The sequence below is a fragment of the Cebidichthys violaceus genome, unplaced genomic scaffold, assembly GCF_023349555.1.
Source record: "Cebidichthys violaceus isolate CVI_PGR_0920_01 unplaced genomic scaffold, fCebVio1.0.p SCAF_21, whole genome shotgun sequence".
NCBI lineage: Eukaryota > Metazoa > Chordata > Actinopteri > Perciformes > Stichaeidae > Cebidichthys > Cebidichthys violaceus.
In genome coordinates this window covers 7,869,977-7,884,110 of record NW_027176384.1, presented here as the reverse complement: position 1 = coordinate 7,884,110, position 14,134 = coordinate 7,869,977, and the positions used below count along the sequence as shown (strand labels likewise).

At 41.5% G+C, this 14,134-nt stretch overlaps 1 protein-coding gene across 2 annotated transcripts in view; it reads right to left on the bottom strand.

Annotated features, from left to right (window-relative positions):
- Positions 1-14,134, bottom strand: part of tmtc1 (transmembrane O-mannosyltransferase targeting cadherins 1) — an 84,132-nt gene that overhangs the window by 37,844 nt on the left and 32,154 nt on the right. The gene's annotated exons all lie outside the window — the stretch shown is intronic.

The following is a 14,134-nucleotide window of genomic DNA, read 5'->3' as shown; positions in this document are numbered from 1 at the left end:
GGACAGTGGGTGAGACACAGAGGACAGCAACGTTTATTAAGGCCACGCTTTGCATAGGGTGAGTACCAAACACCATCTTCTGGTACTCACCTCAGTACCTGACTAAAACAGTGAGGCCTGACGCATCTTCATCTGTGGCACAGAGCTCCATAGTTGTCCAAAAACTATCAAAAACACATCACTGAGCGACACCGTTGTACTGGGTGACATGCTCCTTCCTTAACATGAACACTGTAGATTATTTTTGACTCAATCCCACGTATAATGTCCTGCTGACCCAAATACTCACTGGTGCACCAAATGTGGATTAATCCGCTACTGAAAATAGTTCTGAACAAATGAAAATTCCCCATTGTTTGAGTAACGTTTGATAAAAACTACAGTAAGATGTTTTATGAAATTACTGAGCCTTTTGAAAAAAAAAGAAGGAAACTCTATATTTGCTTGGTGTTTTTAAAGATTTACATCTTCAGTAGGAACCATTGGGCTTGGAGCTGAGAGCCACAAACAGGAAGTCAGAATGTTGTTGGTTTTGGTGTTTTCATGCGATTTGTTGACAACCAGACTTATTCTTAAATAAATACCTGGCTGTACCAGATTAGAAATCACCAATTCTTCTTACTGGTTTAAAATGTATTATGTTCTCAAGTCAGTCCACGCCATCTTACATTGATAAATCAGGCCCTAGACGCTTCAAACCTGGACATTCACATTATTTATCGGTGACCTCACAGTAGTTTTGTCATTGATTAACATCCAGTTTAACTTCTATTTGTCTACACTCCTGCACTTTTTATAACACAGTCTTCAAAGTCACCATCCATTCACACACTTTAGTTGATCCAGCCTTTCAGACGCCACAGTCCTATTCATTAGCCTGAGGTAGAAACTAAAGGAGCCTAAGAGAATAATCAGACAGGCAGTGAAAGGAAAGCATGGAGAATCCACTCAACACCCCGTTACTTTGAGATGTTTCCCTTGAGCAGAGCTTTCAAAGCATCGCAGAAACGGGGAAGGAAGAGATCTCACAGGAATTCTACACATATTCTGTGTTTCTCACACTTTGTCTAGTCTTTTTCATCTCGGCATCTCCCTTTGCTCTCTACTCCCTTTGCCTTTTCTATATTTGCTCTGTCTGTTCTGCTGAGGATTGAGGAGCCTACAGACAGAATGACAAAGAGGAACACACTGCATTTGCCTGACTTACCGTGAAAGAGTTTTGTTCCAAAAAAGCAAACCTTTTGTCCCTGCTGATTACCATTGAACTAGTTTAGTACATATAATAGTCTTAAAACTCACACAAACATCCTCTCAATAAAATCTCCAGAGGTATAACTGTTAACAATGTCCACTTGGGAGAGGATCCAGGTAAAAGCAATGATCCCATAATGGTTTGGGGTACTCAACCCATAGCAGTCATAACGAAGGAGATATAAATATGATTATAGTGACATTAAAGAGTAAAAGAAAGATATACGAGTTATATGAAATGATTGAGACGTGTATTTGCAACTCAGTATCAGGAAAAAGTCCCCACTATTTTGTATTTTCATTGTTATGTTCATGACATTTTTAAATATTTTCAAATCTGTGTTTAAAGATGCAACAACCTTTTCAGGCCCTGAAACATCTAATGCCCGAGGACCTAAATCCTCCTAAAAGCACATATATCACTCTATATGGAAAACTGATAAAAGTTAACATTGTATGTATACACACACACACACACACACACACACACACACACACACACACACACACACACACAGAGGGTTAGAGAGAGGAACAGAATGATGTTGTTGGTGTCCTCAGACCCGAGCCTCAATGTTTCCCATGGATCATGGGAAAGACGATTCTGTGTATAGGCCAAACAGAATTCTGATTTACCATGACAACTGTGACCGTGGCAACAGTGGAAGATGAATGGAGGGGAGGAGGTGTTGTTTGAGGTAAGAAGTAAGACAGACAAAATGAGTGTGGTTGGTTGTTTTGAAGAACGGTTGAGGCGTCATCTTTTTCACACACATGAACTGTAGACGTGTGGAACTTGTGGATTAAGTCCAGTATTTCTGGCTGCTCGGCCTCCGGCTTTCTAAACTGCAGCTCATTAGAAGCACACGATGGTCCACTCACAGCTGAGGTCTTTACATTCCTGCCTCCGAGTGGCATTTGTCCTCTTCTTCCTTCTGTTCTTTCTCACCGCGTACCACAGTTCACGCTTAGCCACACACTCTGGCTGAAACACGACAGAGCCAGCGCATGACACCCAAGGCCAAGACTGAGTCACTGAATGGGTGGAAGCATGCTCTGTAGAGGCCTCTCGGCACACAGCAAAGCTGCACGCTATCAGCTGTTTTACATCATGATAATGACAGATGGTTGTCGCTATATGATGTCGATTAATAAACATCTCATAATAACATTGACTAGTCATGGGGGCTCTATATGTCCCATAATATGTTCTTGAATTTGAGTCATTACATAATACAGATCATTTTCTACAATTTGTAACATTTAAGGACAGCAATTCTCAGAATATGTGTCACAACAGGACAGACATTAATGAAACCTGTTTGTACTCCTATGTCATCAGATGGCAGTCCTGGCTCTCCATTGGCTGTTTCTGACATTGGCCGGTCCTACTGTGCTACCCTGAGCCTTCCACTTAGCACTTATTGTATTCATACTAGCTTGTTGCACTTATTGTATTCGTATTACTTATAGCACTAACTGTTTGTCTTTGTTTCTGCACTGCTCTGAGTTATGCTCTGCTTCATGCTCTTAGATGCTTATTTGGAAAAGGAAATGTACTTATGACTCCTGGTGACTAGTAGTTCTTTTGATTACCAATGTTGAATGCACTTATTGTAAGTCGCTTTGGATAAAAGCGTCTGCTAAATGACTGTAATGTAATGTAGTGTACCAGCAAACCTATAAAGTACCATCTTACCTAAAAAAATCATTTTGAGTTGAGAAGTTGTTGGTGTCAAGTTCTGGTTCGTGTTTTCATACAAACCATTTTCTTGTGCCGTCAGCAGGTCAAACAGGAGCGTCATGCCTCTAGTTAGTCATAGTGGCATACCACAAGAATGACACTGTGGTAAAAGTGTTATCACACACACACGTCAACGCATTCGCCTATGCTAGTGACCCACACTCTCCCACTATTGTCAAAAGTTTAAGATACATAGATATGCATACAAATATGCATATACTGTGTACACAGAAATGCATAGAAAGCTTGTCTTTATTGTGTAGCCTGTGTGTCTTTTCTCTCTCTCTCTCTCTCTCTCTCTCTCTCTCTCTCTCTCTCTCTCTCTCTCTCTCTCTCTCTCTCTCTCTCTCTCAGAGTTGAAGCCATGCTATGTCTTATGATGTGTGATGCAGTGTGAAGGACTGCTCTGGGGCAGTCACAGAGCTGAAACACGTCATGGCTCTCTGACGCTGACAAAACAGACACCCTTCCTACATGCTATCTGTGTTTGTGTGTCAGGCTTTTTATTTAACGCAGTATGAAAAGCCTCAGCTCATCTCATGTTTATGCCCCTTACACCTATCACAGACTCCTCCACCTTGACCTGGATATTTCAGTCTTGGAACTGCTCTCACTCTGCTTTGTAAGTGAAATTCATCTGATCATGCACAATGTAATCATGTTAACTTGATCATGCTGAATCCTGTACAATATCAAATTTGATTGAATGAATCTTAGCCTAATTGCCTAAACGCCGATCATAAGGGTAATGAACCCTTTGTCTTTTGAACAAATACATGCAAGGAACTAATTGAAAGAAGCAATCTGATTGTAAGTACTAAGCCATGGTATAAAGAGAAAACAGCTTCCCATGCTTTGAGTATTAAACCAAACCACCATGCTTTTTGTCTCCTTAGTTATCAGAGTGGGATATAAAAATTGCCCCAATCGGGGATGCCCAACACCCCGACGTTACCATGCTTCCACTGGTAACCCTGTGTTAATGTCACATTGCTATGAATTGTGGGTAATTCCCTTGGCCAAAGTCTGTAGAAATGCGGACTTATGGAAAAGGTTCATAAAGGGCTCAAAATGTCTGCGAAGCAGCCCTCAAAACACTCAACTATATGACAGTGGAACATTTGCGGGAGCGCGCCTCAAAGTTCCTGAGATTGGGACTGAGTGAAGGTCAAATACAGAAGCTACAAGATAAATGAGAAACATGAGAAAATCACATTCAGAGAAAGAACTGGGTCGCATCAGAGATGTGATCTGGAACCGGTAGAGGGACCAGTAGAGGGACATGTAGAGGGACCGGTAGAGGGACCAGTAGAGCGACAGATAGTGGGACAGGTAGAGGGATAAGTAGAGGGACCGGTAGAGGGACCGGTAGAGGGACAGGTAGAGGGACAGGTAGAGGGACCGGTAGAGGGACAGGTAGAGGGACAGGTAGAGGGACCGGTAGAGGGACAGGTAGAGGGACCGGTAGAGGGACAGGTAGAGCGACAGATAGTGGGACAGGTAGAGGGACCGGTAGAGGGACAGGTAGAGAGACCGGTAGAGGAACCGGTAGAGCGACAGGTAGTGGGACAGGTAGAGGGACAGGTAGAGGGACCGGTAGAGAGACTGGTAGAGGGACCGGTAGAGCGACCGGTAGAGCGACAGGTAGTGGGACAGGTAGAGGGACCGGTAGAGGGACCGGTAGAGGCGGTCAGTAACAAAATAATTTAAGGTACATAACTCATCACCATGCCACCAAAACCATTAGATAAATGAAAATTATTTTATTTTGACGGAGCGATTATATTTTAACCGGCTCAGCTTTTCCAGCACCATTACATGCGTTGTAAATCACATCACGTGATGCTATTCAGCCAATCAAATATGTTTATGCTGACAAGTTTCCTGACTCGAGTGGACACCCGGGGCTGAGACGAGGAATGAGAACGAAGACTAGGAAAGTCTTTAACCAATAATGAACAGACTCTTATTGGTGAATTCTTCCCAAGGGCAGTTTAAAACCAGTGTGTCTCATATGTTCAGTTTAAAACCAGTGTGTCTCATATGTTCAGTTTTAAACCTGTGTGTCTCATATGTTCAGTTTAAAACCAGTGTGTCTCATATGTTCAGTTTTAAACCAGTATGTCTCATGTGTTCAGTTTTAAACCAGTGTGTCTCATGTGTTCAGTTTTAAACCAGTATGTCTCATATGTTCAGTTTTAAACCAGTGTGTCTCATGTGTTCAGTTTTAAACCAGTGTGTCTCATGTGTTCAGTTTTAAACCAGTATGTCTCATATGTTCAGTTTAAAACCAGTGTGTCTCATATGTTCAGTTTAAAACCAGTGTGTCTCATATGTTCAGTTTAAAACCAGTGTGTCTCATATGTTCAGTTTTAAACCAGTATGTCTCATGTGTTCAGTTTTAAACCAGTGTGTCTCATGTGTTCAGTTTTAAACCAGTATGTCTCATATGTTCAGTTTTAAACCAGTGTGTCTCATGTGTTCAGTTTTAAACCAGTGTGTCTCATATGTTCAGTTTTAAACCAGTGTGTCTCATGTGTTCAGTTTTAAACCAGTGTGTCTCATATGTTCAGTTTAAAACCAGTGTGTCTCATATGTTCAGTTTTAAACCAGTGTGTCTCATATGTTCAGTTTTAAACCAGTGTGTCTCATATGTTCAGTTTTAAACCAGTGTGTCTCATGTGTTCAGTTTTAAACCAGTGTGTCTCATATGTTCAGTTTTAAACCAGTATGTCTCATATGTTCAGTTTTAAACCAGTGTGTCTCATGTGTTCAGTTTTAAACCAGTGTGTCTCATATGTTCAGTTTTATTATATCTATCAATCAAGTCAGATGAAACTAACCTAACATAAAAACCTGGATGACCTGCAACTTCTTACATGACGTTAAACTCGGACAAAAACTGAAGTGTATTTACTTGGCCCAGCACAACAATGATATAGTTACCAGCACCACAGTAAATAATCAGTTCTATTTTATTTCATTCATTTCTTAGAGTACTTTTAACGTATCCAACGGTCTCACTGAGCTTTCTGTTGTTAATATTGTCTTGCTTTTGCTGCTTGTCTGTCAAAGCACTTTGTGAACTCTTGTTTTTAAAGGTGCTATATAAATAAAGTTATTATTATTATTATTACCATCTTTGATCTGAGGTTTTTTCTTTTTTTTTAAAGAAAAGTTTGGGGAGTTTTTCCTTATCCGATGCAGGTTGTTCTACAGATTGTAAAGCCATCTAAGGGAATTCTTTGATGAGAGATATTGGGTTATCACTCAGCTAAGACAGAAGTAATGCTTTCTGGAACTGAACCCCAGCTCTTTCCACTAGTATTGAGAACTTTGCCCCTATGTCGCCCCTGTGCTGGTTAAATGGAAAATGTGGCTTCTTAGTGGTACTTGCTGAAAAGTCATGGGGTCAGCAAACTCATTAGAAAATCACAAACCTTTGCCCAAAACCAATAGACGCCATTTGAAATGTTTTTACGATTTACTTCCACTCTCTTTGAAAACATTTTTTCTGAACCACCTCTCCTCTACAATCAGAAATAGAAAGAAAGAGTGGAAAGGATCAAAGTCCAAACCAAAGGTTTTAAATTCATGATGAAAGGCTCAGTTTAAATGCACTGCAGTGTTCCTTATTCAAATGTACTGCTGTGCTATGTCTTAAAATGCACTTTTCAATCTTTATATATCATCTCCTACCCACAGTTCCCATATTTTGCGTCACGATCAGAGTTGTGTGCATTAGAGCGTACACACACCCTCCCGAAATCACATTCATCCGCCTGCCAGATTAGGTCAAATCGGCATTGCATAAAACTCAGGAGAGGATTACTATCAAGCATGGTTACGGGCTCACAACCTCAGAGCTTTCCCTAAAAAAAGGCCCCAACACTGCGCAATATTATGCCGCAGAGAGCTTTGCTCCGTTTGTGCATGTGTGTGTTCTCATCCCTGGACGATACAGCCTGAAGTACCCAGAGAACCTGCTCATTAATCACAGAGACTCACACACAAAAAGCAAAGGAATCAAAGAACAAACAAGGACACAATGACATGGACTATGACTTTTGTTGACTTACATTTAGACGTACCCAACTGCTACCTGCCTAATCCTAACCCTTACCCTAACCTTAACCTAAACCTAACCCTTACCCTAACCTTAACCTAAAACTAACCTTAAACCAAGTCTTCACCTTAAAATGTAAGGATTTACATTATTGGGACGTGCATTTGGTCCCCATAAGGAAGGCAAGTCCACACAACGTGACTGTATAAACAGATTTACTTTCCCACAAGATGGGTAAAACACCCCCTCACACACACACACACACCCCCCTCTACCCATCTCTAAAGCCGTTTCTCAGAGTTAAAAAGAGCACTGCCTTCATATTAGAGCCATCCATCTTCACTAACCTCTGACTTCAGTGAGGATATTTATGGAGAAACATGTTGCTTTTCTGTGTGTAATCTCCTCAATCCATAACAGAGGACACAGTCAAAGCTGCAGAGCGTTTTGTACAAACAGTGAGGGTCATCACACACACACACACACACACACACACACACACACACACACACACACCACACACAAGTGCAAAAAGTGTGCAAGGGACAGACTAAATGCGAGACAAAAAGACAAGTATTCTTGGTAGTATTCTGCTGATTAATGACAATAAAGACATTAGTTAGGGAAAGCTGTGAAGAGATCAAAAGATGGAGAAGTGTTCTAATGAGTAAGAGGTGAGCGTCAAAGCAGAGACAGAGAGAGCCTCCTCTCTCTGTCTCTGGTGAAGGAGGAGCTCTCTGTTCCTCCTTCACCTGGTTTCTTTACAGAATCAGGTTTATTCTCCCTTGGTGTTTTATGCATAACTATTAACAAAGTAATAGAAAACAGTAATATAAACAAGTACTGTGGCTCAGTGATAGGTAGATAGATAGATAGATGACTGGTCGTCCTTCAATCAGAGGATCGGTGGTTTGATCCCCGGCTCCGCTAGTCCATGTTCATGTGTCGTTGGGCAAGACACTTCACCCCAAACTGCTCCCGAGGGCCGTGTCATCGATGTACGTGTGGGTATGAATGTTACATAGTCCTGATGAGCAGGTGGCACCTTGCATGGTAGCTCCTGTCATCAGTGTATGAATGGGTGTGAATGGGTGAAAGAGCTTTGAGTGGTCGAAGACTAGAAAAGAGATAAACAAGTACAGTCTATTTACCATTTACTGCAAAAGTCAAGAAACATAATTATAAATTAAAGCTGCGAGGATACGGAGTAATCGTACGAGAGCTGTCACTGGCTTTATGTACACACTTTGCTGATTTACACAATCGTAATGTGCAGGTGATGAAGATGAAGGTGAGGTGACTGGAGAAGGTGTGCGACATCACCATGGTGAGTCCTCTGCTCTAGTGAGCTCTGATACTGATCAGAGAGCTGTTTACAGTTTGTCTGAGTACAGTATGCTGTATCTGTCACTATGGAATAATCCATAAATACATAAAGTCGTGTTCACTGCAGTGATTTCATTCACAAACACTTCATGAAATCTAAAATCGTACTTGGTGATATCTGCACAGTAATAGAAGGTTGTTGAACCTAATGACGCTCTGTTCTGCAGTTCTTTAGCAATAGTTGGCGTTATCTTATGAATGATGATCATTTCATCAGCTGCTCCACAGCTGACCACGAGTGTCAGTAGTTGGGTCTCTCTTCTGTGCTGAGGAGAGCAGACAGCGCTGATTAAATATTAAGCAACATTTGATTTGAGGTTTGAGTTGGTTTATATCTTTAACAATTGAAACATGCTTACAGTTATCTACACAAATAACAAAGAGAACAAATAACACTGCTGGTTTGACCTTAATGATGAAGAGAATATAAGTGCAAAGTAACGTGTGATATTAGTTGAAGGGAAACCAACACAGGACTTTTAACCACAAGACCTGTGTCTGTGTTACAAAGTGTACTGAGTTATTGTGAAGTTAAGTTGGTGACGTTTTTACTAACCTAACCAAGTGGTTTTGTCGCCTAAATTTGAATTAGGTTTTCTTACTTCTGGAACAGAACCAGGAAGCTCTGGTTTCACTTTGGCTCTCTATTAGTTGGTAAATCCAGTAGCCTTTTCCATGGAATGGAAGTCCAAGTTGAGTCTATTGTTGTAATTTGTAAATAATTGTGACTTGAGTCCAAATATCAAGTCCACAGCTCTGTGGATGGCTAATGTTCTAGATTGTTGAGATTCTCTGCATTTTTTGTTTTCAAGTCAAAGGTCAAACAGATCAAACAGATCGTTCATGTTCTCTCGACCGATGGCAGAAACCACAGTCTGCTAAACCTGTGGTCAAGGCTGTGAGGAGACATACCGACAAGGTCAAACTGGAATTACAGGGCTGCTTTGACTGCTCTGACTTCCTTGAGACTGCAGCTACAGACCTGGATGAACTAGATGACACTCCATCAGTTTTTGTGAGGACGTGTGTGTACCTGCCTCAGGAGCTGCTGATCCAGTTTTATACTGCGATTATTCATTCTGTTCTCTGCACGTCTGTCACTGTGTGACGTGGATCAGACACCAAACAGTACACCAACAGCCTACAACAGACTGCAGAGCAACACACTGGTCAGCCTGCCCTCCATCCAGCACTCACACCAAGCTACGGCAAAACCACCAGAAGCTTTCCACAGGCCGTCACTCTGAAGCACACCAAGCTATCTGCTCTGCTGCTATTATTGATAGATAGAAATGTACAGTTTTTTAATGCACTATTTTTTAGATATGTACATCATCTGTCACGGCCAATATAAATACTGTACATAATCATCTTGTCCATGCATATCCACTCAGTGTTTATTTCATTGCACTTTGCATTTGTTTTGTTTACAACACAGCACAATTGACTTGAATAAAGAAGTGATATTCTGATTTATTGTTTGTCATTGGTGCTTTTTATATTCATAAAACATTTATATATACACCTATTATTTCACTACTTGTGCACATAACGGTCCCGTTACAAGATCCAATTAGTTATTCCAACTTCGATGCAAATTACTTGAAACTATGCAAAATTGATAGCAAATGTTTTCAGACTTGCGTTTCGTATGAAACAGTCCATCTTCTTAACTCTACCGCTGTGTGTGACTTAGCAGTTGTTGGAGGCTACTTCCATCATGTCTCGTGATTGGTTATGGTCGCACACACGTGTGAACATTCAAACTCCATTTGAAACCATTTGTACTAGCAAGTGGATTAATGAAGATTTAGTTAGTTACATAAAGATGTGTGTGTGTGTGTGTGTGTGCGAGCAATAATTCTATTGCTACGTATTACTAGATTAGCCATGGACAGACGCACAGATGCACAAATTCATGCACTTGCTCGCTCGCGCGCGCACGCGCGCGCACACACACACACACACACACACACACACACACACACACACACACACACACACACACACATACACACATTAATCAGATCCTATGACTTATCTTTGACTGGAAATAAAGGATAAGAGAAAACAGTGAACAGCAAAACACGACACCACCAGTTACATGCGTGTATCGAGAATGTGGGCGGGCCTGATTACGGAAGAATTTAGATGTTAGCGATGCAATAATAGCAGATTATGATAGCAGGCAACAAAATGAAAGTAGGAGCAGTAGCAAAAACTCCAACACCAGTAAAAACATGACTTATGAGGGATTTAAAGCACAGTATGGGCAGAACTTGAACAATCAATTTATCTATACTTATTGTATAGAGCAGGTCAAGATGGAACTCTACATGGACCTGACATGAGATTCCCCCACAATGCTGCTGCTGCTGCAATAAATGCCATTCCACTTGACAGATCACCCAATGCTGCTGCTGCATTGAACAGAATAAAGTTACCAGCATGTGAGGTCACCAGGACTTTGATGCAATGACTGGGCTTATGATAGGTCAATGCAATACATGCAAATAACCTTTATTAAACTAGGAGGACAAACACAGATTAAACCACTTTTACGGTTAGACCTAGCCAAGACAGGGTCAAATAGCAGCATCCAACACATGACAGGACAACAGTCTGAGGACAACTTAGACCATGATGCAGAGTATGAGGACTGCACACATATGTGGGGGAGGGAAGGGGAGAGAAAGAGGGGATGACTTTCAGCCAAGGGCCCTGATTCAACTTGACCCAGGCCTGGGCGGCCCAGCTTTTTGTTTTGTGATCCTACTATACACCTGAAAATATTGAAATATTACTCTATTACTGTGACAAATCTGACCACAGACAGACAAGCACCCAGCAAAGTACTAAAGACTGCTTCTGTGATAGTTCATACAGAAGTTGCCTACAGGACAACATTTTTTCCATGATTTCACACAAGGTGAAAACAATACCAGCCACACATTAAGGCGACTAAGATTGAGTACTTATCCAAGATATATATATATATAGTATAATATTTAAAAAAAAAGCTTTGATGATTTGATGACGCTGATTAATGTCTTTACCTTGATTGTTGAGTGGCTGGAAGTGGAATGAACGCGGAGCGCAGGAGGCCGCTGCCACGAGGAGCCGGCGGCGAGGAGAGCCGTTGAGGCAGAAGTTTAAGGATGTTTGGCCCTGAGACATGCATGGATAGTTTGCTAGATTGCAAACTGGTCAGTCTGGAAAAGGTGGTGGAGAGGAGGACACTGAAGAAGCTAGTATCCATATCGGATAACCCTCTCCACCACCTACTGTAGGGACACTTGTGGTGGAAAAAACTATTCAGTAGTACAGAGTGAGTTCTATAATACTGAATACTGAAACAAGTTTGTCTTTTGAATATTTGTTCTCTGGCCAGAGAAGGCTTTCATCGTCATACAGACTGTACGTCATACAGCGCAGTCTGCAGAGGAATCAGCCAAGAATCTAGTGTCTCTTTTGCTGATAAGCATCACAGCACACAGGGCGGGGGGGGGGGGGGGGGGGGGGGGACGGGACGACATCAGGTACTTACATTATAACAATTGATCAGCAGTTTCAAGCTCCCCATTGACCCCTCCAGTCATCCCGTTCCTCTTCTGAGCCTTGTCCCACACAGACAGTCTTTATTACCCCTGAGAACATTCTTTGGTTAAACTGCAGCCCCGTTCAGTTACTTCCTCTTATCTTACGGTCCTGTTAACACTCTCCTAGGTACACAATCATATGTCACATATATAGTTTTGTTAGTGAGTAAGGCACATAAACTAAGTCACAGTAGAAATGTACTAGCACAGGGAAAATTCTCTATCACACACTGGCTCCAACAGACTGATCCAGCTCCGCTGTCACAAGGACAGATACAGGAGATCATTCCTGTCCACTGCAATAAGACTCTAGAACAAATCATTCACACAACTAGAACACTGTTACACTGTTGTTTGGTTAAATCTTTGCGCTACTGTTTAGTTAGTTCATTTAATATTATTCTATTTCATTGTATATATTGTGCATTTTATGTTTAATATTTTGACTCTGTTATTTTTATTGCTTTGCTTTAAAATGTCCCTGTTTACCTGTACCATAAATGCTGCTGTAGCAGGGTTAATAAAGTGTCTGTCTGTCTGTCTGTCTGTCTGTCTGTCTGTCTGTCTGTCTGTCTGTCTGTTTAGCCGGAGACATAGTGCTGATCAGGCTGTTACCTGCACACAGTGACCAGGAGTAACCGGTGAGATTCCCCGGATGGGAAATGAGAGGAAGAAGATGTTTTCTCCGCTGCTGATGAACGACACTGGGAAAAAAGCAATGTGGACATTTGCCGAATGGGTCGGTTCGTAATGAAGCCACACGGACACTGAGCTGATGGAGAGCGAGTGTAACATCAGCATGAACGTACTGAAGGTATGACAATCATATATAAAAAGAGATGATAGGCTAACCATGTCATTGCTTCGTTTTGCTATTGGATAGAAGACAGCAGCTGATCTAAACAGCCGATATCATGATTGACATCCTCGAACAATGACAGCAAGGAAATAATAAGTGAGCATGCGAGAGGAGTGAATGTATGAGAAATAAACTCATACATCTGCCTAAGCATACAAGAGGATAGTCTTCCTGACTGAACTTACGCTAGAGCTTCATTTAATTCATTTTGATCCATTTAGAGTCAAATAGACCATAAAGCAGACAATGATATAGGGCGGGGCTACATTGTGATTGACAGGTTGCTACCAGAGCCGAGTCACTCCTCCGCAGTGCAACTATGGTAATGATTGCAAAATACCATGATGGCCACGGCCAAACTCCAAGATGGCGATGACCAAAATGCCACACTGGAGGCTCCAAAACCACAGTCCAGAAATCAATGGGTGAAATCACGACCACTACGTCTATGATACAATACTTCCTAATTTCACTACAAAAACTTAAATACGGTGGCAGCTGGCTGCAGGGAGATCACCGGGGAGCTTAAAGTTTCTTACAGTGTGTCAAATACCACAACATTAAATGTGTGTTTGGTCAAAAAAAAGTAGGGTACAAAGATAGGAAGATGGCAAGTATTAACCATCGTTTAAGTGGTTGGAGCTCTAGTCTGATCTCAGCTGACAGCTACATGGTTTGTTTACGGGACATAATAGAAGTGCATCATTTGAGAGCATATCTGTTGTGTCAGATGTGCAAGTGAAAAAGCGTCTGATATGTTTGTGTCTAGACGAGGGGCAATTGTGGTTCGTACTTATTCAATCAAACATTACACCGGTAGTCATTGCAGACGCACCTGTTCCTTGTGGGACACTTTAACAGACAAGTAATGCAAAAGTGCAAATATCAATGATTTGTTTTGTTTAAAGAAGAATAGAAATGCCTCCACTGAGTATCTTGTGTCCATCCTGATCTTAATTTTTAAAGAATTGTGCAGCCCTACAGTATGTGTGCAATGTTACATGTGAGTACAATGGGTATATGGTTATGTAAGTTGTAAGTGTTACTATCATGTGGACTGCGGGCGTAAACGTTATCGCATGGCTGGTCTGTATTTAGTTATGTCCACAAAGGAGGAGAGAGCCGGGGAACAAGCATTCCGCTGTACATGTGACAAAAAAGTAAATGATACACCATCAATTATGAAAAACTGTCCAATAACTCAGAGGCATGTTAGTTTTGCACAAATG